We start from the raw sequence: 23,187 nt of genomic DNA, 5'->3' as shown, positions 1-23,187 counted from the left end.
CAGCTGTCCTTCACCCCAGGCACTGCATGGGAGTCAGATTAGAGAAGGGAGAAAGTGACAGCAATGGAAAAGTTAGTACACAGGGAGTGAAAACTTCAGGGAGATGTGTTCCCTGCTTGCAACAGGGAGGCCTCAGTATGGTAGTGGGGACGGGGGAATGCAGTGAATGGGTCAGAGGTATGGCGGGGAAGGTGTGCTGAAGCAGGGCCCGTGAGGCACAGCTGATGAATGTGTGTGTCAGGGGGTGCAGCTGGCTCAGCATGATAATTGTGGAACACTATATGTACAACTGCCTATATGGCCTAGGGTGACCAGATGTCCCAATTTTATAGGGTCAGTCCTGATTTTTGGGTCTTTTTCTTATATAGGCTCCTATTACCCCCCACCTCCTGTCCCAATTTTTCATACTTGTTGTCTGGTCACCCTAATATGGCCCTTACCACCTACCACCAGATCTTTTCCTGTTTAAAAAAAACCCTTGGAAATTCCATGGCAAAGAACGATGTTAAATGCAGAGTTAAGGTTGCTTGGGGGTATCGTACCCCTGCAGAATGCTGTGTGGAACAAAACTCAAACTACCAAAAACCAGGAGATAGAATCATAGAATCATAGAACTTAAGATCAGAAGGGACCATTATGATCATCTAGTCTGACCTCCCGCAAGATGCAGGCCACAAAAGCTGACCCACCCACTCCTGAAATAATTCTCTCCCTTGACTCAGCTGTTGAAGTCCCCAAATCCTGATTTAAAGACTTCAAGTAGCAGATAATCCTCCAGCAAGCGACCCCTGCCCCATGCTGCGGAGGAAGGCGAAAAACCTCCAGGGCCACTGCCAATCTACCCTGGAGGAAAATTCCTTCCCGACCCCAAATATGGCGATCAGCTGAACCCCGAGCATGCGGGCAAGCCTCTCCAGCCAGACACTCAGGAAAAAGACTTTCAGTATCCCAACATTGACCCTCGGTACTAATTACCAGTGGTGGCACGTTATTGACCTATTGACTAAATCACGTTATCCTATTAAACCATTCCCTCCATAAACTTATCAAGCTTAATCTTAAAGCCAGAGAGGTCCTTCGCCCCCACTGTTTCCCTCGGTAGGCTGTTCCAGAATTTCACTCCTCTGATGGTTAGAAACCTTCGTCTAATTTCAAGCCTAAACTTCCTGACTGCCAATTTATATCCATTTGTTCTCGTGTCCACATTAGTACTGAGCTGAAATAATTCCTCTCCCTCCCTGGTATTTATCCCTCTGATATATTTAAAGAGAGCAATCATATCTCCTCTCAACCTTCTTTTGGTTAAGGAAAACAAACCGAGCTCCTCAAGTCTCCTTTCATACGACAGGCTTTCCATTCCTTGGATCATTCTAGTGGCCCTTCTTTGTACCCGTTCCAGTTTGAATTCATCCTTCTTAAACATGGGAGACCAAAACTGCACACAGTACTCCAAATGAGGTCTCAACAACGCCTTGTATAACGGGACTAGCACCTCCTTATCTCTACTAGAAATACCTCGCCTAATGCATCCCAAGACCGCATTAGCTTTTTTTAACAGCCACATCACATTGCTGACTCATAGTCATCCTGTGATCAACCAGGACTCCGAGGTCCTTCTCCTCTTCCGTTACTTCCAAATGGTGTGTCCCCAGCTTATAACTAAAATTCCTGTTAGTCATCCCTAAATGCATAACCTTACACTTCTCACTATTGAATTTCATCCTATTAATAATACTCCAGTTTACAAGGTCATCCAAATCTCCCTGGAGGATATCCCGATCCTTCTCTGAATTGGCAATACCTCCCAACTTCGTGTCATCTGCAAACTTTATCAGCCCACTCCTACTTTTGGTTCTGAGGTCAGTGATAAATAGATTGAATAAAATCGGACCCAAAACCGAACCTTGAGGAACTCCACTGGTAACCTCCCTCCAACCCGACAGATCACCTTTCAATACGACCCGCTGCAGTCTCCCCTTTAACCAGTTCCTTATCCACCTCTGGATTTTCATTTCGATCCCCATCTTTTCCAATTTAACCAGTAATTCTTCATGCGGTACCGTATCAAACGCCTTACTGAAAAAAAAAGATATATTACATCCACCGCATTTCCCTTGTCTAAAAAAACTGTTACTTTCTCAAAGAAGGAGATCAGGTTGGTTTGGCACGATCTACCTTTCATAAAACCATGTTGTAAATTTGTCCCAATTGCCATTGACCTCAAGGTCCGTAACTACTCTCTCCTTTAATTTTTTTTCCATGACTTTGCATACTACAGATGTTAAACTAACAGGTCTGTAGTTACCCGGGTCACTTTTTTTCCCCTTCTTGAAAATAGGAACTACATTAGCTAATCTCCAGTCAAACGGTACTGGAGTTTGACTGGAGATTTGTTAAAAATTTAGAGATTTGTTAAAAATTATTGCTAATGGGCTTGTAATTTCACTCGCCAATTCCTTTAATATTCTAGGATGAAGATTATCCGGGCCGCCCGATTTACTACCGTAAAGCTGTTCAAGTTTGGCTTCTACCTCGGATACTGTAATAGGCCCCCTCCTCAGCCAAGCTCTGCCCCCCTAATCAGGGCTCGGCTGCCCGCTCAGCAGTCTGCCCCTACAGATAGATACAAGCACTACAAAGACAGATGCAAATACAAATACCTGCTCCTCCAATGGGAACTCCCACTCAAACTCCCCTGTTGGCAGCCCTGTTTGCCGGCTCCCGTGCCGCTACTCACAGCTGTGCCGCTGCCTGGCTGGGCGGCCGCTTTTATAGGCCCCCTCCTCAGCCAAGCTCCACCCCCTAATCAGGGCTCGGCTGCCCGCTCAGCAGTCTGCCCCTACAGATAGATACAAGCACTACAAAGACAGATGCAAATACAAATACCTGTTCCTCCAATGGGAACTCCCACTCAAACTCCCCTGTTGGCAGCCCTGTTTGCCGGCTCCCGTGCCGCTGCTCACAGCTGTGCCGCTGCCTGCCTGGGCGGCCACTTTCATAAGCCCCCTCCTCAGCCAAGCTCCACCCCCTAATCAGGGCTCGGCTGCCCGCACAGCAGTCTGCCCCTACAGATAGATACAAGAACTACAAAGACAGATGCAAATACAAATACCTGCTCCTCCAATGGGAACTCCGACTCAAACTCCCCTGTTGGCAGCCCTGTTGGCCGGCTCCCGTGCCGCTGCTCGCAGCTGTGCCGCTGCCTGGCTGGGCGGCCGCTTTTATAGGCCCCCTCCTCAGCCAAGCTCCACCCCCTAATCAGGGCTTGGCTGCCTGCTCAGCAGTCTGCCCCACAGATAGATACAAGCACTACAAAGACCGATGCAAATACAAATACCTGCTCCTCCAATGGGAACTCCCACTCAAACTCCCCTGTTGGCAGCCCTGTTTGCCGGCTCCCGTGCCGCTGCTCGCAGCTGTGCCGCTGCCTGGCTGGGCGGCCGCTTTTATAGGCCCCCTCCTCAGCCAAGCTCCGCCACCCTAATCAGGGCTCGGCTGCCCGCTCAGCAGTCTGCCCCTACAGATAGATACAAGAACTACAAAGACAGATGCAAATACAAATACCTGCTCCTCCAATGGGAACTCCCACTCAAACTCCCCTGTTGGCAGCCCTGTTTGCTGGCTCCCGTGCCGCTGCTCGCAGCTGTGCCGCTGCCTGGCTGGGCGGCCGCTTTTATAGGCCCCCTCCTCAGCCAAGCTCTGCCCCCTAATCAGGGCTCGGCTGCCCGCTCAGCAGTCTGCCCCTACAGGTTGTGCATCCAAGCTTACCTCTGCCCTCTTTCCGCAGTGGCCAGTTAACACACATACCTTTGCTCTGCCAACCACACAGCTGCTGACATGCACAAGATCTTCACCTCCTTTTACAGCCCATTCACTCTCACCCACAGGATTCCATCTAACAATATTACAGGACAAGAAAGAAAAGAAAAAAAAAAAGGCTGCCCACCCCATGTTCCATCTGTTCCATAGAGCTGGCAGTAGCCAATGGGAATTATTTGCATATACTCCAGTTGCAATCAGGATGCTAGGTGTGCCTACACTAAATGGTGGAGACAGTAATTGGGCCTGCTTGGTAAGTGTGTTGGTGATGTGAGGACATGTGTATCACTCTGAGGTATGTGAGAGAGCAGAGCAGAGCTTAGGACAGGAGGAACTCTGTGTCTGCCACCCTCCGATGTCTGAACAATGGGAGCAGCTTGGTATGTACCTTCAGGATCCTGTGTGCATCACTACAGTGCAGAATTGTGTCCCTTATATCATTAGCAGGGCACAGGGGCTCTATTAGAAAGGGTATTTTCAGTAGCGAGCTGCCATATGAGCAAGCTAAGCATTTATTATCTATGCACACTCCAGGCAAAGTGAGTGTGCTCAGTGGCAGATGAAGCTGTACTGAGGAGCGGAGGAAGTAGTTAGCTCTGCTTGGTAGGTGTGTTAGCGAGAGCTGTGGATGTCTTGGAGATGTGTGACTGAGATATGAGGAGATGTGTGTGTGTGTGTGTGTGTGTGTGTGTGTGTGTGTGTGTGTGTGTGTGTGTGTGTGTGTGTGGAAAGGCAGGAGGTGTAGGTGTGCAGGATGAAGTATGTCTGAGTTCTACATGGAATTGTGTAGGTTATGTCAGTAACAGGGCACGGGGCTTTAATTACAAAGGATATTGCCAGCTGTGAGGTGGAATTTGAAAGGATTCTAATGCTTTCAAGATGGCTAAAGGAAAGTGTAGGTTGAGATGGTATCGTGTATGTAACAGTAGCCCTACCCTTAAGCTGGGAGGTGCGAGTCCCAGCTCGCATAGATGTACCCTCTGTGCATAGCCAGGGTGGCACGAGCAGTGGCTTGAGCTAGCCGCATGAGTACAAACCCACCCAGACCCCCTGGGCACATACTACTTGTGAGGCTCGCCCAAGCCACCATCCTGGCTACACTGCTCTTTTTAGTGCACTAGCTCAAGCAGAGCTAGCATGGGTATGTCTGTGAGACCTGGGAATCACCTCCCAGGTGAGATGTACCATCAGGGCATGGAGCTGTAAAAAGCTGTTAAGCAGTTCTCACATTGTACATGTCTGATATTCTTTTGGGGAGTTGGAAAGTGTGAGAGTGTACACCACGATCTGGAACCTTCTGAATTTCTATAGTGCTAAGGGCCACTGAGAGTATGTGCACAGTGAGGCATAGCTGAAAGAGGCTAGAGGGAAGCTAGCATGGTCAACCTTCCCCTACCCCTTTTTGTCCTTTCTCTGTGTTAGATGGAATCCTGTAGGTGACATTGAATGGACTGGAGAAGAAAGAGAAGAGCTTGAACATTTCAGCAACTGTGGGGTTGGCAGAGTAAAGGTATGTCTATTAACAGGGAGCATTGGGGAATTACTGAAAGAGGGAAGAGTTAAGGTTGCATGGGCAACTTTAACTCTGCAATTCCTGATGTTCAGAAGTTTGAGTTTTGCTCAAATCAAGGTTCTCCAAGGGGACGACATGCCACCAAGCAACCTTGAATTTCAAGGCAATATGAGTAACTGTGTGGATTTTAAAGCAATAAGAAAAGTCATCCTCAACCTTAACTAGAGTGGAAACAGCATCCCACTATAACAGAATGTCTCTCTTTATCACTGTTTTATTTAATATATTTTCAGAGTAATTTCTGTAGACACTCATCACTGACAATGATGTCCTTAAAACAATATAACATTATACCCATTTAGTTTATATTGGAGATCTTACTCGTCCGGCCTCTTCCAAAGCTTTTTGATCTTTTGATGCATGACCAGCCACAGAGCTCAGTTGAATAGCACTTGCAGCAATAATGAAAGGAATGCAGGCCAGGATAAGCAAAGTTAATCGCCAGTCATATACAAAAGCAATAATGATGGCGGACAGAAGGGTAGAGGCAGTCTTAGTCAACAAGCCAAGTCGGCTTCCAGTAGCCTATTAAAAGCAAAAAAGAGTCCAAAGTTAGAGTTAATTTCTCACACACAAAATATAGATCAATTGTATGAAGTCATTGTTCACTCAGGGTCAAATATTCAGAGGGAGAACAATCATAAATGTGCATTTAAAATAGACAATTGTATATGCAAAAACCCATATGGACAATTACATATGCAAATACCCCTAGCTGTGGGTGAGGTTCAGGAAGCCTGATGAAAATGTGGCCACATGGGCTCAATTCAACAAAAAAAATCAGGGTCCTCCTGTGCCACAACAAGGCACAGAAATCATGAAGAGCCAACAGCCTCTAATTTGGGGCATTTCAGTTATTGGGTGCCCAGCTTAAAGCACCTAGGGCCTGATTTTCATAGGTGCTGTATATCAGCTAAAGATAATGGAAGCTGCAGGTTCCTTTAATTAGGCACTTTGTTTTCAGCAGTGTTAGCAGCAGGAAATGAGCGTTCACATCAAAGAGCTCTTCTGTCCTTGAGGATCTGCACATTCATGTCATCAAGAAATTTAAAAGTGATGATTGGCACACGGGATCCGTATAAACTGTGACAATACTCATGGCTCAGCTGAGCAAATAGTGGATTTTCCAGCTGGGGGCCAAACTGGAAAACCGGGGTGGGGGGGGAATTGATTTGATTAGATCTGAAACAAACATTTTTGTTGAATAAAAAATAATAATTTCAAATTGACAAAAACATTTGGGTTATTAAAAACTCTTCTCCCCTCCTCCCCCCCACTCCACAGCCACACACAATTTTTTGTATTGATTTGGCCATTTTGCAGTGTTTTTCTCCTCTTTTTTATTTGGTCAAATTTGAAAATGAAATGCCATTTCAAAACAAAAGTAGAAATGGCATATTTTTAAATGGTCAAAATGAAACATTTAGACTTAAAACAAATCTCCCTCCCTATTTTATTTTGTCAAATTTTACCATATTTAGGGTCCCTAAAAATACATATTTCAGCAAAAATACCATTCACTAAAAACATGTTGGCAAGCTCTACTCATGCCTGCAGATAAAATGGAAATTTTTGTGGAAACAATCCACCTTTCAAATATCACACTGTGGACAAACCAAGAAAACCTTGGGTGGGAAGTATGATACTTTCTTTGCTAGCCAGAAGCTCTCCTGCTCTCAAGAGACTTTTGTGTTCAATAAAGTTATAAAACCAAACCAATGCCAAGATGAATTACTGCCATATACTCTAGGGGCTTACACATAAAGATCACTTTGAGACTTCAGCTAGCACAACATATGGCTGCCCACTTACTTAGCAGTAGCCGTGTTAGTTCCAGGCTATAGGAGAGAGAAGGTAGGTGAGGTAATAGCTTTTATTGGACCAACTACTCTTGGTGAAGAAGACCTAAAGAAGAGCTCTGTGTGAGCTCGAAAGCTTCTCTCTCTCACCAACAGAAGTTGGTCCAATACAAGATATTACCTCACCCACCTTGTTTCTCACTCACTGATATTTCTTTGTTCTGCAGAGCAGGGATTCTCACCCTTTTTCTTTCTGAGCCTCCCCCACCCCCCAACATGCTATAAAAACTTCATGGCCCATAGTTTGGATCCCATGCACCTGTTTTACCTTGACAGCTGGGATGATGGACCTTATCCTCAAGAATTAAGTTGCAGTTTTTAAAGATTCAAGTATTTGTACATTCAGTCAAATCTTTGAGTGATTCCCACTCTGTGCTGGCCAGTAAAGAGGAGATGGGAGGGAGCATGAAACCTAGTGAGTCTGAGGATCTAGTGAGTCTAGTGAATCCAGGAGTTGAGGAAGGATTTTTTAAAAAAAATTTTTTTTTAGACAAGTGCAGTAGAAATTTAATTTTATTTTAAACTATTGAATAAATCAGGAAATTTATTACTCTTTGCTCATGAGTGAATTTATTTAAAAAAGTATGGCTGATATTTTTTCTTCAGAATTTTTCAGATGGGGTTGTGTGGTGGAAAGGAAAGGGGAGATGGGCAAAGTCTGAAGAATTTGCCACTTACCTGCAGGATTTTCAGTGGATCCTAACCTACCCCACTCCCCAAAGTCACACAGTCCCTCGTGCTTCTGCCATCACTGATACTATGCAATAATGACAACTCACTTCACCCCATAAAGCCCACATAAACAGGCTTCCTGTGTATGAAATGCAGTGGACAGAGCTGGGAAGAAGAAATCTACCCATGTCAACATGAGGCCAGGCCATTGGCTGCAATGCAATTCTCCCACACTACAGCCCCTCCAAGCAACCGAAGTGGGGCTTTAAGGCCACTTGATAAACTGCATGATTGAGCAAAGTCTTCAGTATAAGTGGTGTAGAAGTGCTTACACTGGCCCTTGGACATGGCTTACTTAGCTGCTTACAGCAAGGAAATGGAAGGTGTACAAACATCTGCCGAACCTTTATAATCGTCATAAATTGGGACTAATGAAACTGTTTCCAAGACGTTGATAGTATGCTATTTAAATGTGTCAGCCAGTCTCTAGAGTAGATTTACCAACTTGTTTTCCAAAATAACTTCATCCTCCCTTGCCAACACTGCAATTCATAGTTGCAAGCAAAACATAAAAACAAAAACAAACATACCCCATTGACTTGTGAAGCATCTGTAGCTAGTCTGGTTAACAAAACCCCTATGGCATTTTTAGGATCGTCGTACCAGCCAATCTCCTGCAAGGGAATAGATGGTTCCGTTATTTTTGCTTTTGCAAATGAAATGTTCTTACCGTAACTCAGACTGGTCAGGGTCATTAGTACAATGTGTGGACATTTAAAGCTTGACTAGCACGTGTGCGTGGGGAAGAGAGAGAGCCAACATAAGCACTAAGATACTCACTCTTCTTCTGTGATGAGCAACATTTGTCAGATAAACTGAAAATGATCTTAAAATAAACTTTTCTTACCCTCAGAAGATTAAACTGTTAACAATCCAGGTGCTAACAACTGCAAAGATTTTAGAATTTAGAGTCAAGTATGTGTCATGCACCATAATGACAGTTTCCGAGTGGTAGCCGTGTCAGTCTGTATCAGCAAAAGGAACAAGGAGTACTTGCGGCACACGTACTCCTCGTTCCTTTGGCACCATAATGAGAGTGCCTTCCATGCCCATACCAACATCGGATAGTCACAGGGCTCCTCTCCCACACGTTTTATATTACACTGACTTCTGTAGAGCTTTTCCTGATCGATATGAGTGCATGTGGGAGGAGAATCAGCTTTATTATCCTTAAAGGTAGTGGAAAAGAAAAGGTTTGTTTGTTTTTCATAATTTTCCCTCTCCTCCCCTATCCCCTTAGAATGCTCCTGTGCATATGCAGAACCCTGTGATACCAAGTGCTACCAATGGGTTTGCAGGGTACCTAATTGTTCATCCACAGAGAATCCTCTGCAAGGAACAAAAAGAAGTGTATCCAGGGATCCATCAGGAGGGAGTATCTAAGGACAGTCATGTTGCAATAGTATTATTCTAAATCATTCCTGATCCAGCTGGTCATCTTGACTAGAGAAACCACTCTAGTGAGCAAAGATAATGCTTTGAGAACCTACACCTGTTATGATATGGTCTGTTTGCTATGGAGTTTGAAGCAAACAGACCTAAACCTATTTATCTAAACATTTATATCATGACCATCAGGGTCAGATAGAGATTTAACTTCTGTTTTGTTAATCTTTGCAAATATACCAATGCACTCAGATACATACATGTTTTATACACTCTTCAGTATGGTTAATATTGAAAGAGATGGCATCAAAATTAGACAGCTCTCCTAGCAGCACTGACTTAACTTGCACATGTTTTTGTTTTATTTTGTTTCGCGTGTGTGCTCAGAGACTTGCTTGTGCATTGTTAAAGTTTCACTAAAAGGATGGATTCTCTCAAAGCCACGTTGGAGGGAGGCTCTACACAGGCCACAGGGAACCAGAAATTTTCATGGTGTTATACAAATATCACCCCACAAAAGCCACCTGGCTAACGTGGCAGGAGTGCTGCATATTTGCTGTCTATTGCTCTGACCCAGAAACGAGGCCCGTACCTGCTGAAGCAATGCTTTGAATGACAAAGTTCGCAATCTCTTGGTCAGAACTTCCCCAGACTTTCCAAACATGAATCCCTGAAAAGGGAGAATGGGAAATACAACAGTTGAATTGTATGTGCTGGGCTGTGCAGTCATATTTAGAAAAACCTGCTGTAAATGTGATGATATTTCAACCGTTCAGCCACACAGTTTACAGAACCTACACACAGTGTTTTGGGAGATGGTTTCAGACGTTAGTTTAAAGCTGGTGAAAGGTACCACACACATTCCTGGAAACTGAAGTTTCATCGTACTGCCCCACCCACATGCTTCCGCAGCCAGCTGCAGAGGTCAGCAGTGGAGTCACCTTCCCTGCTTACTCATTCCTTAGCCTCACTACTCACACTGCTATCTAACAGTGCCGACTGGGACGGTGTTTTTCGTAACATACACACCAATGTGGTGGAACTGAGCTGTGCCCAAACGCATTCCCCCTAGGACACAGAACGGTCAGCAGCATCTTTCAGCCATTGCTGCCCTGGGCTGCTTTGTAACTAGCAATTGGGAAGGGTTCGGCTCTGTATTCCATACCAGCCACTTGAGCTATTCAGTGGCTTGGCTCTGGAACAGTTTCTAAGAAACACAGTGAATACAAAGTTGCATTATGTCCCCAACATACCTCTCAACGAGATCTGAAAATCTGGACCATAATGTATGTGACCAGATACTCAGCTTTGACTTTTCAATGTAGTGAAGTTTACCTGGATGATGTGTGTTACTAAGCTGATCACTGCCAGGACAAGAAACATCAGAGAAAGCAACGTGGTGTTTTTGCTCCTTTTTTCAGACTCTGTTTCTTGAAAAGCCTAAGTAAGAAAAGCACAAAGTGACCACCAGTTACAATAGCTCAGGAAACACTGTAGAAACTATTGAACTTCACCTTCTCTCAGCTCTTCCCCAGCACCTGAACTCTGCCACCCCTCAGCTTTCTGCTGCTGGCCAGGAGGTCACTCCACCTCTCCCAGCTGACCTGCCTCTCATCAGCTGCTCCTTCTCCAACCCTCCACCAGACCCTCCCCTCATTTGCCTGTGAGCTGCAGTTCCACTAAACCCTGCCTCCAGGCTGCCACTTCACCAGCTCTTATCTGCCTTCCACTGAATGCTGTCACTCCGTCAGACCATCACCGCCCCTCCAGCTGACTACAACACCCCTCTTCTCTTGCCTGAGGGTAAAAGATTCCCTCAACATCTCGCTCCAACCATTCTCCCTGGCTGCTGCTCCAACTCCCAGCAGCTTCCAACAATCATATACTGGAATCCAAAGGAAGACTCCATTTCTTTCCTGCAATGATTCACGAATGAAGGGGTTAATTATTCAGACAGTCCCAGGGATGTCTCTGGTACTTACAAACACGTTGGAATGCAAGGTACCTTGAAGGAGCTTACTGTCCGAAGAGAACGGGTACAATGCAAAGAGCAGAGTCATGTACAAGGCAGGGAGCCTGCACAACAGTGGAGAGGGGTAAATGAAAACTGAGTTTGATAAGGGAAGGTGATTTGCTTCTCTGGAAAGGTGAAGTCATTCAAAATACGGGGCTGGAAAATAGGCAAGAAGTCCCAAGTGGGGAGAGGAGATCAAAGGCTTGATCAAGTTCCTACTAAAGTCATTAGAAAGACTTGTAGAGTTTAGTGACAGTGGGAGTAGGAGGCGGCTCTAAGGCATCACCAGAGAGGACTAGCTGGAGGGACGGGCAGGATTTAAAGTTCTGCATTTGTGCCTGGTTCAAGTTAGTTTACCATACAGTTCTGAACTTACCCCAATGATTTTTCCAAATATAACTGCAAATGCAGGGTGGACGCCACCAGAGAAGGCAGCGGCAATCACACCAAAGAATATATGCAGCCACTCAGGTTTGTTCAGAGCCAGGATTCTGGAATAAGGCACAGCAGGGAGATTTTCCTCCTACATAAGAGATAAAATTCAGCTGTTCACTGAAAGTTGTGGAACATGACAATTTCCTCAGCTAGGTGGTAAATCAGTTAACTGTCCTAGCAACTGTTCACAGATAATTCACCCCAGCCTCCAATGTACACACTGAATAAGCAAACATATTGAAGATTTGCTGCTCTGTAATTTAAAGTCTTAAAACTGCTATTGCAAGACAAAAAAATCTGCAGGCATCAACTTAACAAAAGGCTAACTGGGGGATGGGGGTGATGGGGTCTATATAGTTCAGTGAAATGTCAGATAAGGTCAGTGATCATGGATTGCAACTTTAATACATGAATCATTAGAACGACCTAAAAGTCTCACTGTTCTGAGCACAAAAAGATCAGTCTAGTTCAGCCTCTGCTAAATGCTAGTGGGTTGGCAGTAAAACAATTGGGTCAACTGATGTCAGTTAGTCTGTTTTGTCTTTTACAAAATACAGACTATGAATCATTACCAGATGCATGGAAAAGGCATATGAAACAGTGATTTAGGCTTCATTGCCCTGGAAAACACATGGCAGCTTAATTCAGCTTCAATGAACTATTCAAAATGTCCATACATTTGTTGAGGAAGTTGTGGAAAATGAAAAGAAAACATAGGAACTGGTACAAATTATTAGATGAGGTTTTGAGCCAGTTGCAAAGGCCTCGTGTGGTTATCTTTGCCTGTGGGTATGTTTACACTACAGGATTATTCCAATTTTACAGAACCTGGTTCTTTAAAACAGATTGTATAAAGTCGAGCGCACATGGCCACACTAAGCACATTAATTCGGCGGGGTGCGTCCATGTACCGAGGCTAGCGTTGATTTCCAGAGTGTTGCACTGTGGGTAGCTATCCCATAGCTATCCCATTGTTCCCACAGTCTCCCCCGCCCACTGGAATTCTGGGTTGAGATCCCAATGCCTGATGGGGCCAAAAATTTGTCGTGGGTGGTTATGGGTAAATGTCGTCAGTCAATCCTCCTTCCGTGAAAGCAATGGCAGACAATCATTTTGTGCCCTATTCCCTGGATTGCCCGGGCAGACGCCATAGCACAGCAACCATGGCACCCGTTCAGCCTTTTTTCACTGTCACCTTATGTCTACTGGATGCTGCTGACAGATGAGGTACTGCAGCGCTACACAGCAGCATCCCCTTGCCTTTGCAAGTTAGCAAAGATGGTTACCTGCCCTATTGTACCGTCTGCTGCTTTGGAAATTGGCGATGACAGTTACCAGTCATATTGTACTGTTTGCTGCTGTCATGGGTGCTCCTGGCTGGCCTCGCTGTGGTTGGCCGGGGGGCAAAATGGGAATGACTTCCCAGGTCATTCCCTTCTTTATGTTTTGTCTAAAAATAGAGTCAGTCCTGCCTAGAATATGGGGCAAGTCTACTAGAGAACCAGAGAGCACAGCCGCTCCAGGTCAGACCCCCAGATATCCCTCAGAAATGATGAGCTGCATGCCATTCTAGGGGGTGCCCCTGCAACTACTCCACCCATTGCTTCCCTCCTCCCACACCCCTCCTGGGCTACCGTGGCAGTTATCCCCCCATTTGTGTGATGAAGTAATAAAGAATGCAGGAATAAGAAACATTGACTTTTTAGTATGATAAAATGAGGGGGAGGCAGCCTCTAGCTGCTATGATATTCCAGGCAGGACATCTCCATTACTCATTAAAGGGTGGGGGGAGGAGAGGAGCACAGCCTCCCGCTGCTATGATAGTCCAGAATCTCCATTAGACATGAAGGGGTGGTGGGGGGAGAAGCTCAGCCTCCAGCTGCTATGATGAGGATGGTTACCAGCCCTAATGCACCATCTGCCAGGACTGAATCTCCAGGACACAAAGCTTAAAGAGGGGAATGACCGGGAGTCATTCCCATTTTTGCCCAGGCGCCCCCGGTCGACCTCACCGAGGCCAGCCAGGAGCACTCACAGGATGATGACGAGGACGGCTATCAGTCATATTGTACCGTATCGTCTGCCACCGGGGAGGGGAGGGGAGAGGATGCTGCTGTTTAGCGCTGCAGCACCCCGTCTACCAGCAGCATCCAGTAGACATACGGTGACATTGAAAAGAGATGAGAAACGATTTTTTTCCCTTTTCTTTGAGGGGGGAAGGGGGGCAAATTGACGACATATTCCCTGAACCACTGGCGACAATGTTTTTGACCCTTCAGGCATTGGGAGCTCAGCCAAGAATGCAAATGCTTTTCGGAGACTGCAGGAACTGTGGGATATCTCGAGTCCTCAGTCCCCCCTCCCTCCATGAGCATCCATTTGATTCTTTGGCTTTCCATTACACTTGTACGCAGCACTGTGTTGAGTCACTGCTGTGGCCTCTGTCTATCATAGCCTGGAGATTTTTTTCAAATGCTTTGGCATTTTGTCTTCTGTAACAGAGCTCTGATAGAACAGATTTGTCTCCTCATACAGCGATCAGATCCAGTATCTCCCATACGGTCCATGCTGGAGCTCTTTTTGGATTTGGGACTGCATGGGTATCCGTGCTGATCAGCGCTCCACGCTGGGCAAACAGGAAATGAAATTCAAAAGTTCACGAGGCTTTTCCTGTCTACCTGGCCAGTGCATCCGAGTTCACATTGCTTTCCAGAGCGGTCACAATGGTGCACTGTGGGATACCGCCCGGAGGCCAATACTGTCGAATTGCAGCCACACTAACCCTAATCCGACATGGCAATACCGATTTCAGTGCTACTCCCCTTGTCAGGGAGGAGTACAGAAATCGGTTTTAAGAGCCCTTTATATTGATATAAAGGGCTTCATTGTGCGGACGGGTGCAGGGTTAAATCGGTTTAACGCTTCTAAATTCAGTATAAACGTGTAGTGTAGACCAGGCCTGGGTTTCAGATACTGGAAAAACCTGACAATGCTTCAACCATACAAGCCTGCTGAACTTTGTCACATCAATAATTTCATGTCTTCCCATCGGATTTCTTCATTTTACTGCAAACAATATGAATTCTGAAGCCATGTATCTTGCCATCTATTTCCTGTGACAAGGCCCAAATGCAACAGTTATGATTAGATAAAAAGTCTGTTCTGGACTTCAGGGCGATACATTGTAAGAATGCATCCGGTGCTGCTTATTGTTTGCATCATGTTCTACCAGTAGACTGTACTATAATAAAAAAGAGCTCCTAGAACAGGGTTTCTTCACTGGTGTGTTGCGACCCAAAATTGGGTCATCTGAATGTGGCGAAGGATCACAAGTCTGGCTGGGCTCAGCTCCCCACTCTGGGTTTTGTGACCTGGTGCACATGGGCGCAACGCCACACTCACAAATTTGGCCTGGTTGGCCCCCTCATAAGGCCAAACCTCTGAGGCTGCAACACCCGGAGTAGGGAGCCAAGCCCAGCTAGTCCTGCGGGACAGGAGCTAGGATCTGTCTCAAGACTGATTTGTTTACACCTGTGTTGTCCCTGAAGATTCCCAGTTCAAGTATTCAAGTATACCATAGCAAAGGTGACATGGCAAGACTTTTTTAAAAAAGAAAAAAGTGTCTGTTACAGCTGTCCCCCTGCTGGATTCCTTTTCCCTCCTTCCTTTCTGTTTTTGCTGAGTGGCCGCCCCTCCTGGCCTTGGGCTAACAAAAGTCACAGCCTGGCCCTGCTCATGGAAATGGCTTGTGCAGACTAACTGGAGCCATTGCTCTGCTCAGGGAGGGGGGGCCTTTTTTGCTCCTTTGTCTAGCTTCTTTGTTCCGACCCGGCTTGGTGTAGGGGGCGCTGCCCAAAAATGCAAGACCTAAAGTGGCCCAAATAGCTGAGCATATGAGTCATGCCTGTGGCTCAAAAACTTGCCCAGGCATGTTCTGTGCTCACCTGAAGTCTCCTCTCCTCCCCTCTAACAAGGGGAACCAATCAAAGTTACTGGCGGGAAGCTGCCTGAGTTTGCCTTTATAACCAGACATTTTCTGATCAGACCTCGGAGAAGGTCCTTGCTTTGCCACCTGGTCTGATCAGCTAGGGGTCTTTGGGGGGCCCTCTCCCCACTCTCATTTGTTTTTGAGCGTACCCCCATTTTTAAACTCCCCTCCCACGAACAACGAATTTTGCCTGGAGATCTCCTGATTATTGTAAGCGAATCGAGTCCTCTCTGCATCCTCTGATGCTGAAACTGCTGTTCCTGCTGCTGCTTTGGGGATTGGTAAGGAAAAACCTCTTGCACACTCCCCTTGTTCTAGCTGCTGGCTTTCTTTTCCCAGCAGGCAGACCCAAGCAGGGCCGGCTTTAGGAAGTGCGGGGCCCAATTCGAACAGTTTTGACGGGGCCCCTGCAGGGATGACTAAAAAAAAAAAAAAAAACCACACCCCCCCTTTCATTTCTTCCATGTATTATTTACTTTCCACGACTATATACATAATAACAAAATTATATATTACATACATTACATCATATTATAAATATCAATATTTATTGTACACCTCACCTATGTTTTTAAAACTTTATCTTCCTCGCTTTTTGTTTGACAAAATCTTTCAGTAAATTGCCTAACTCTAAGCTCTTCATTACTTCCCATTCAATTGACATGATTGCCAAATTATTTAATCGGTCTTCCTGCATCGTTGATCGCAGATATGTTTTAATTAGATTTAGCTTCGAGAAATTCCTCTCTCCTGAGGCTACAGTTACTGGAATAGTCAGGAAGATTCGAATTGCTATAAATAAATTTGGGAATCCTGTTGATCGGTTATTATATGCAAGAAATTGAAGGATTTTTAGGGGGTTTCTACAATCAGATGAAATAATTGGCTTTAATGCTTCCAGTTCTTCACAAAGCATGTAGCCATTTATGTCAACTGATTTTACAGTTGAAACTTGTTCGTTTTCCTGCACTAATTTCACATCTGTCAATGCAAGTTCCAGATCTGCAGCAGCTTTTCGTATGGTGTCCTTGGGAAGATTTTTGAATTTGCATAAAAATCCAAATAAACTTTCATGCTTTTGTAACTGTTCAAACCTTGGTTCAAGTGACTGTAAAGCTTTGTCTAACACTTGATTGAAGCACTGCACTCTGTAAACTCCTTTGGGTCAGAAAAAGGCTCATCTGCAGACTCGTACTAAAACTGTTTTTTTCGTTTGCGCAAACGTTTAGTCTGGAATACTGGAGTCACATCTAGATCTTTGGCAAGTTCATTGGCACCAGTTAACACTTCTTGAAAACCCTTCTCTCTGTACATTTTTAACCAGTTACAAAGCTTTTCAAATGAAGATATTCCTGCAGAAATATCCATTGTATCACTCTGCAGCTCTTTGCTCACAAAATTCACTTGAAAAAGTAAATCATGCCAGAAAACTAGGAGATAAAAGTCTTAGCCTGCCCTGTTGCAGACCTTTTGCATTCTCCCCTCTTGATGTATTTTATTTCCTCCTCCAAACCTCCCTCTCTCTCACCTGGAGTTCACAGCACTAAGTACCGGCTCGGGGCTTTTTTCCTGGGTTACAGGATCCCGATACTTTAGTTTTGAAACAGACACAGGCAGCCACAAACTCACCCTCAAACACCAACACCACGAAAACCACAAAAACAACACAATATTACAAACCTACGGCCAGGGTCACTATATTACTGCACACAGCAGTCAATCAGTGCAGTTGTAGATAAATCTCTGCATTATGCATTTTTGTATAACCTTTACATGACTTTGTATTGAACCTTAGTAATATGTTATAGCGGGCCCCTAAGGTAGCATAAGGTAAAAGAAAAATGTCTTTTTGCTAGAAGTAGAATAAGATCTTCCCTCCACTTTGTAATCAATTGCCCCATTGACTGAATGAGGTGTGAATGAGGAAGGTGTGGAAGGCAGGCACCTCCAGACAGCTGCAAATCTTGGAGAGGGGCTGGGAGCCAGACCAAGGAGCTTTGCCCAGGGCTGAGTGGGACGGAGTGCGGAGGGGTGGGTGCAGGCTTTGGGACAGAGTTTGGGGGCTGGAGGGAGGTGCTGGGGGGAAGGGACTGGACTGCCATGTGGCTTCCTTCCTCCCCTGTTGCCCCTCACCATAGCCTCAGTGGGGGATGGAGCTGCCCCTTGCCCAGTGTTTGCAGGAGTGGTGGCTGGGGGGAAACCCAGTCAAACTCTGGTTTTACTCTTTCGCTGACGGGTCACTTAAACCCCTTATAAACTCCTTCCCACCTCTCTCACTCCCCTTTTCTACTGGGCTTGTTTGTTCTTTTTGGTGGAGCCAGATGAAAACCACAAACCCCAGTGAGAGCAACAGGCTGGAAGACTAGACTGAACCCACCATCCAGCCTAGTCCATCCCAGAGCCCAGGACTGAGGGCAAATGTCCCCCCACCCCCAGGCCACCTGCTTCCACTCCTGGCCTCTCCCAGTGCTGCCAATGATTCTGTGTGGCTGCATCGGGTGGGATTTCAAGCGGACCCCTCAACCCCCCGCTAAATTCATCCTTGTTTTGCGACCACTCTGCACCAATAGCACCTTCCTTCCCTGCCCTAAACCTGCAGGATGGCTAGAAAGCTGAGCTGGGCATTTGATTGATCTAGAATATTATCATGCCCCCCCCAAAAAAACCCTTAATATCCACAAAGCTTTGGGGGGGGCTATTCCCCCCCATCAAGCCGGTCTATTTCATTGTTGTAGGGCAAACGAAGGAGCCATAATTTAATGGAAATATTCAGCCCCTACAGCAGTCTTGCAGCAGGGAAAGCAGAGTTGATGGGAAGGGAACAGGTCTGGATAGGAGCCCCCGTCCTCCTCCTTTGCAAATAATTTGGAGAGAGGAATTTGATCACTCAGTGCCTCAGTTTCCCCTCCTGCGGGGGGGGGGGGAGGGGAGATAAAAGTCTACCCTGTTGCAGACCTTTTGCATTCTCCCCTCTTGATGTATTTGGTTTCCTCCTCCAAACCTCCCTCTCTCTCACCTGGAGTTCACAGCACTAAGTACCGGCTCGGGGCTTTTTTCCTGTGTTACAGGATCCCAAGACTTTAGTTTTGAAACAGACACAGGCAGGCACCAACTCACCCTCAAACACCAACACCACGTAAACCACAAAAACAACCCAATATTACAGACCTAGGGGGAAATCACAGGGTCAAACACTCACCCTGGAAGCCTCAGCAGCTGATCGAGGTCAACTCCAGAGATTCCTGTCTCCCACCAGAAGCTCCCTTGGCGTCTCCTCCAGGTGAGTGCTGGGGGTGGGGGAGGGGAAGCACATGTGCCTTCTCCCCCCACCCCCTCCTCCTCATGACCTGCAAGTTCAGCCAGCCAGGGCTGCCTCTGCAGCGTCTCTCGTTGCCTAGCAACAGCTGCTGCTTCCGGGAGACGCAGCGTTTGCTTCCGGGAGAGACGCTGCCGGTGCGGGGGGGGCCCCCTCAGGCGCGGGGCCCAATTCGGGGGAATCGGGCAAATCGGCTTAAGGCCGGCCCTGGACCCAAGCTAACTCTTTGGTTTGTATCTGTAATCTGCTTCTAGCTCCACAGCGCCTTTGCTGCTAGAAATAAGCCTGCTTGCAGCCGCCCCACTGCTGCAGCTACCACCTTAAACCCCCCTCCCCCTTGGAGCTGTATCCTGGGCACACACCACTCTGCCCTCTGGAACTACCCCTAGTATAAGGTGCACCAATTAGGTTAGGTTTAGCCTTTAGTCTAGATAAGTTGTAATTTCATTTTGCATAGCTGTGGTTAAGTTAGGTTTAGAAAATTGCTTGCATTGTACTCTGTAAGTTAGGCTTAGAGAATTGTTGTATTGTGTTTTGTTACTTGCTAATTTGTGTAGTCTTGGTTAAGTTAGATCATAGATAAGATTTTGCTGTGTTCTGTATAATTGTGATTAAGTCTGTCTTCCCGCTGTCAGCTCCCGCCCCCCCCCCGGGGGGGCTTCCCCAGTCACTTACAGCCTGTTTGTTCTCTGTGTCTCCCTGACTTGTTGCAGTCTCTCTGCTCTCTGTGTCTCCCTGAGTTTAAATCTCCCTCCGCAGCGCCTCTTCCTTTGCTCTCTGCTCCACCACATGCTCCTCTTCCCCCATCCCAATCTAGCATAAAACCCCATTGGTTACCCTTTTTCTCTCTGATACACCTCACATTCTACATTTACACCACTGTGACACATTTTTACCTAAAATTGTTTGCTATTTAACATATTTTATCCATAACTGTTAGTTGGTTATATGCTGCTGTGACACACCCTTTACATAGAAATTGTTAGCTACCTGTTACATTTATACTTCAGTGTTAATTGGTTACCAACTGTATTGTACTCTACTGTATTGTACCCCACTATTGAAACCCCCTATACTGTTCACCAAAAGAAACCCCTCCCCAATTGTCTACCTTAACAAACCCCATACCCCTCACTATTGAATTTTCCCTGTTTTTGCATTTTCTTAATAAAGTTTATTTTGCACCCCACCAGTTCAGTAATTGTCCCCCAAGATCCCCTACCTGCTGGCAGGGTCAAAAAGAATGACCTTTGTTTCCTATTCTCAGAAGCTATCACTAAACTTCAGGATTAAACTGAATTGTAACACTAACCTCTTTCTCCTTTGTTTTCTTCTTTTCAGATGACTTTTTCTTAGAAGAAGTCTTTCTGCTTGTATGCCTTCCGGATCTCTTAGGAATGCTTCCTATCTCAGTGATTCCTGGCTCTTCAAAACCACCAAGATCAGTCAGATTCTCCATCCTGAAATCATCTAGATACTCTTTCTCATAGTCTTCATCTTCTGTCTCTTTATCGCTTTCTGACATCTCATTTTGAGTGATTCCACCATGACCCTAGTGACAAGCAAGGAATAGTGATACACAGTCACAAGACGGTTTGCAGCAAGGGGAAGGAACAGTATACTTGGTATGGAAACAAACAAAAACACCACCACTTTGGTTACATTGTCACTTTCACATCGTAGTTTGTATAGGCCAAGTATTCTGCCAGTATAAGTTGGTGCAGTTGCAACTTACACCAGCAGAGAATTTGGCTCTGTATGCCCCCCCGCACTATCTATATAGTTCTGTGATGATGTCATCCACCTCTTTTGCTCAGTTATGTTTTTGACTCATTACATTGGGTAAATGTGAAGCTACTGGTGAAAAACAACCACTTCCAACTCAGAAACAAGATTGACTGATCAACTTTCACTCAACTAGAAAACATACAGAAACTGCAAAGTGAAAATGGCCCAGCTGTTTCAGTGCAGAACCTGCATGTGTCAGCAATAGTAGGAGTGAGATCATAGTCGTCAACATTGTGGGTGCTCAGTGGCTCAAGCAGCCACCAAAAAAATAGGGGGTGTTCAGCACTTGCAGGGCTGGATAATCTTTTGTGGGCCCCAGCACCTGGACTGTGGCCCTTCCCCAATGCCCCGCCCACCACTCCGCCCCAAAGCCCCTCCCCTGATTGGCCTCTTCCTCCCCAAGGCCCCATCGCACTCGAACAAGAGGCCCCGCTGTTGCTCAGTCTCTTCCCCAAGGCTCGCCTGTGCTCTGCCCAGAGGTGCCACCCCTGCTCAGCCTCCCTGCCTCCCACCCCCAAAGCCCTGCCCACAGGTCACAAGAGAGGGGGAGGGGGACGGAGAGGAGCACCCTCCAGCAAATACAAAAATCAGCACCTGTGAGTGAGATATGCAGATAATTTTCTGGAGCAGAGAGATGGCCAGTAAATCTGAAGCATTTAGTCAGGAGTGCTCTATCACATCTCATTACCTGCTGCATCACAAGAGAATAGTAGACACCCTTCTGTGTCATGAGTTGACTGTGTGTTCCCTGTTCAACAACAACACCATTGTGAAATCCAGCAATAATGTCAGCTGTTCGGATTGTGGAGAGCCGGTGAGCTATCACAATGGTGGTACGTCCAGCCCTAGCCTTACCGGGGGAAAAAACAGAGAGATTTACTTTAAAATGTGGTGAAAAAAAACAAAAAATCCCTACCTAACAGTACAGCGATAGTGTGGAAAATACAAGTGTAAAAGCCCTGCTGACCCTTTATAGATGATCATTATTTCCATGCCTGCTGTCTGATTTAACAGCCAAAGGACACTTCTGATTACAAAATCCATATTTATAATAATGACAGGGGAAAGTGGATTAATTTTATAGGCTGTGGAGGTACCCACTGCCTATAGCTAAGGTTACACTTCCACTTGTAAGACCTGCTGTCAGATGCTTATAACTTTGCCAAGATTAATTATTTGGCTGAAACTTTCCATGCTGCTATCTGCCTCAGGCTGTTTTCTTTTCTTTTCTTTTTTTTAATTTCAGCAAAAATGGTTCAATGATTTCTCAGAAAGAGGTTAGAGAAAAATAATGTTATTTTGCCCATATTAAAAATTCTTATAACTGTTTAACTGAGAAGCTTTATCACCTAAATGCTTGAGAGCGGGGGCTTGAAATTTGAAGGGCATGTATCAGGGATGTGCCTTTTACCATTCCCATGAAAATCTGCCCGAATTTGGCCAAGTTATGAGGCTTTGAAAAAATCTCAATAGAGACTTCTTAGAGTTCAGCAGCTAAATTCCCCAAAGAAACAGTCTGCTTTGAGCACGCTGCATTGTATGACCGAAGTGGTGACCAGATCACAACACTAAAATATCGGGACACATTGGGGTGCCATCAGCCCCACCCACAGTCCACCCAGTTCCTCCCAGTCTCTGCCCGCACTCTGCACCAGGTCTGACCCCTCCCTACTCTGCCCTTTCTCATCCCCCCGCCCTTTCTCATCCACCCTAATGACAGGAGTGCACATGCACCATCCCCACAGAGTGACTAAGCATGTTCCTGCCCAGGATTGTGGGGGCTGAGCAGGACTTTGCCTGCAATTTCTTCTTCCTATAGTCAGCGGGAGTTGTGGCCCCAGGCACAGGAAACAAGAATAGAGAGAGCACAATGAACAGTGATTATGGAAGGAATCAAAGTTAGGCAGTAAAGGATGCTCTTGTTGGCAGGAAATCCGCCTTATTTGTTGCAGAAGTTGTAAGGTGTGTAGTGAATGAGGCAGGGGATTGCAGGAAAAGAAAGGATGGTCTCATTGTTATAGCAGCTGAATACTGCCCTAGAGAATTGGATTCTAGACCTGTCTCTGTGCTGAGCATTCACGGCTGCAACTGAAGTCAATGGGAGATGTGCTTTTAACATATCTAGGGCTGTATAATGCAAAATTCTCTGAAATATTGAGTCCTGGGCATCGCAGATCATGCACCCAACAGTAGTATGCACTTTCAACATTAACATCTCCGTGCCTCAGTTCCCATTCTCTAATATGGGAGTAATGCTACCACCTTACCTGTCAAGGG

General features: G+C 45.9%; 1 long non-coding RNA gene and 1 pseudogene across 1 annotated transcript in view; one reads left to right on the top strand and one right to left on the bottom strand.

Moving 5' to 3' along the window:
* Positions 1-20,840, top strand: part of LOC120398553 — a 33,675-nt gene extending 12,835 nt beyond the window's left edge. The window contains exon 5 of the long non-coding RNA XR_005594527.1: positions 20,464-20,840. This is a non-coding gene — a long non-coding RNA (uncharacterized LOC120398553). The remainder of the gene's footprint in view (positions 1-20,463) is intronic.
* Positions 1-23,187, bottom strand: part of LOC120398548 — a 134,297-nt pseudogene that overhangs the window by 14,614 nt on the left and 96,496 nt on the right.

The sequence above is a fragment of the Mauremys reevesii genome, linkage group 2, assembly GCF_016161935.1.
Source record: "Mauremys reevesii isolate NIE-2019 linkage group 2, ASM1616193v1, whole genome shotgun sequence".
Classification (NCBI taxonomy): domain Eukaryota; kingdom Metazoa; phylum Chordata; order Testudines; family Geoemydidae; genus Mauremys; species Mauremys reevesii.
This window is presented reverse-complemented; position numbering and strand designations above follow the sequence as displayed.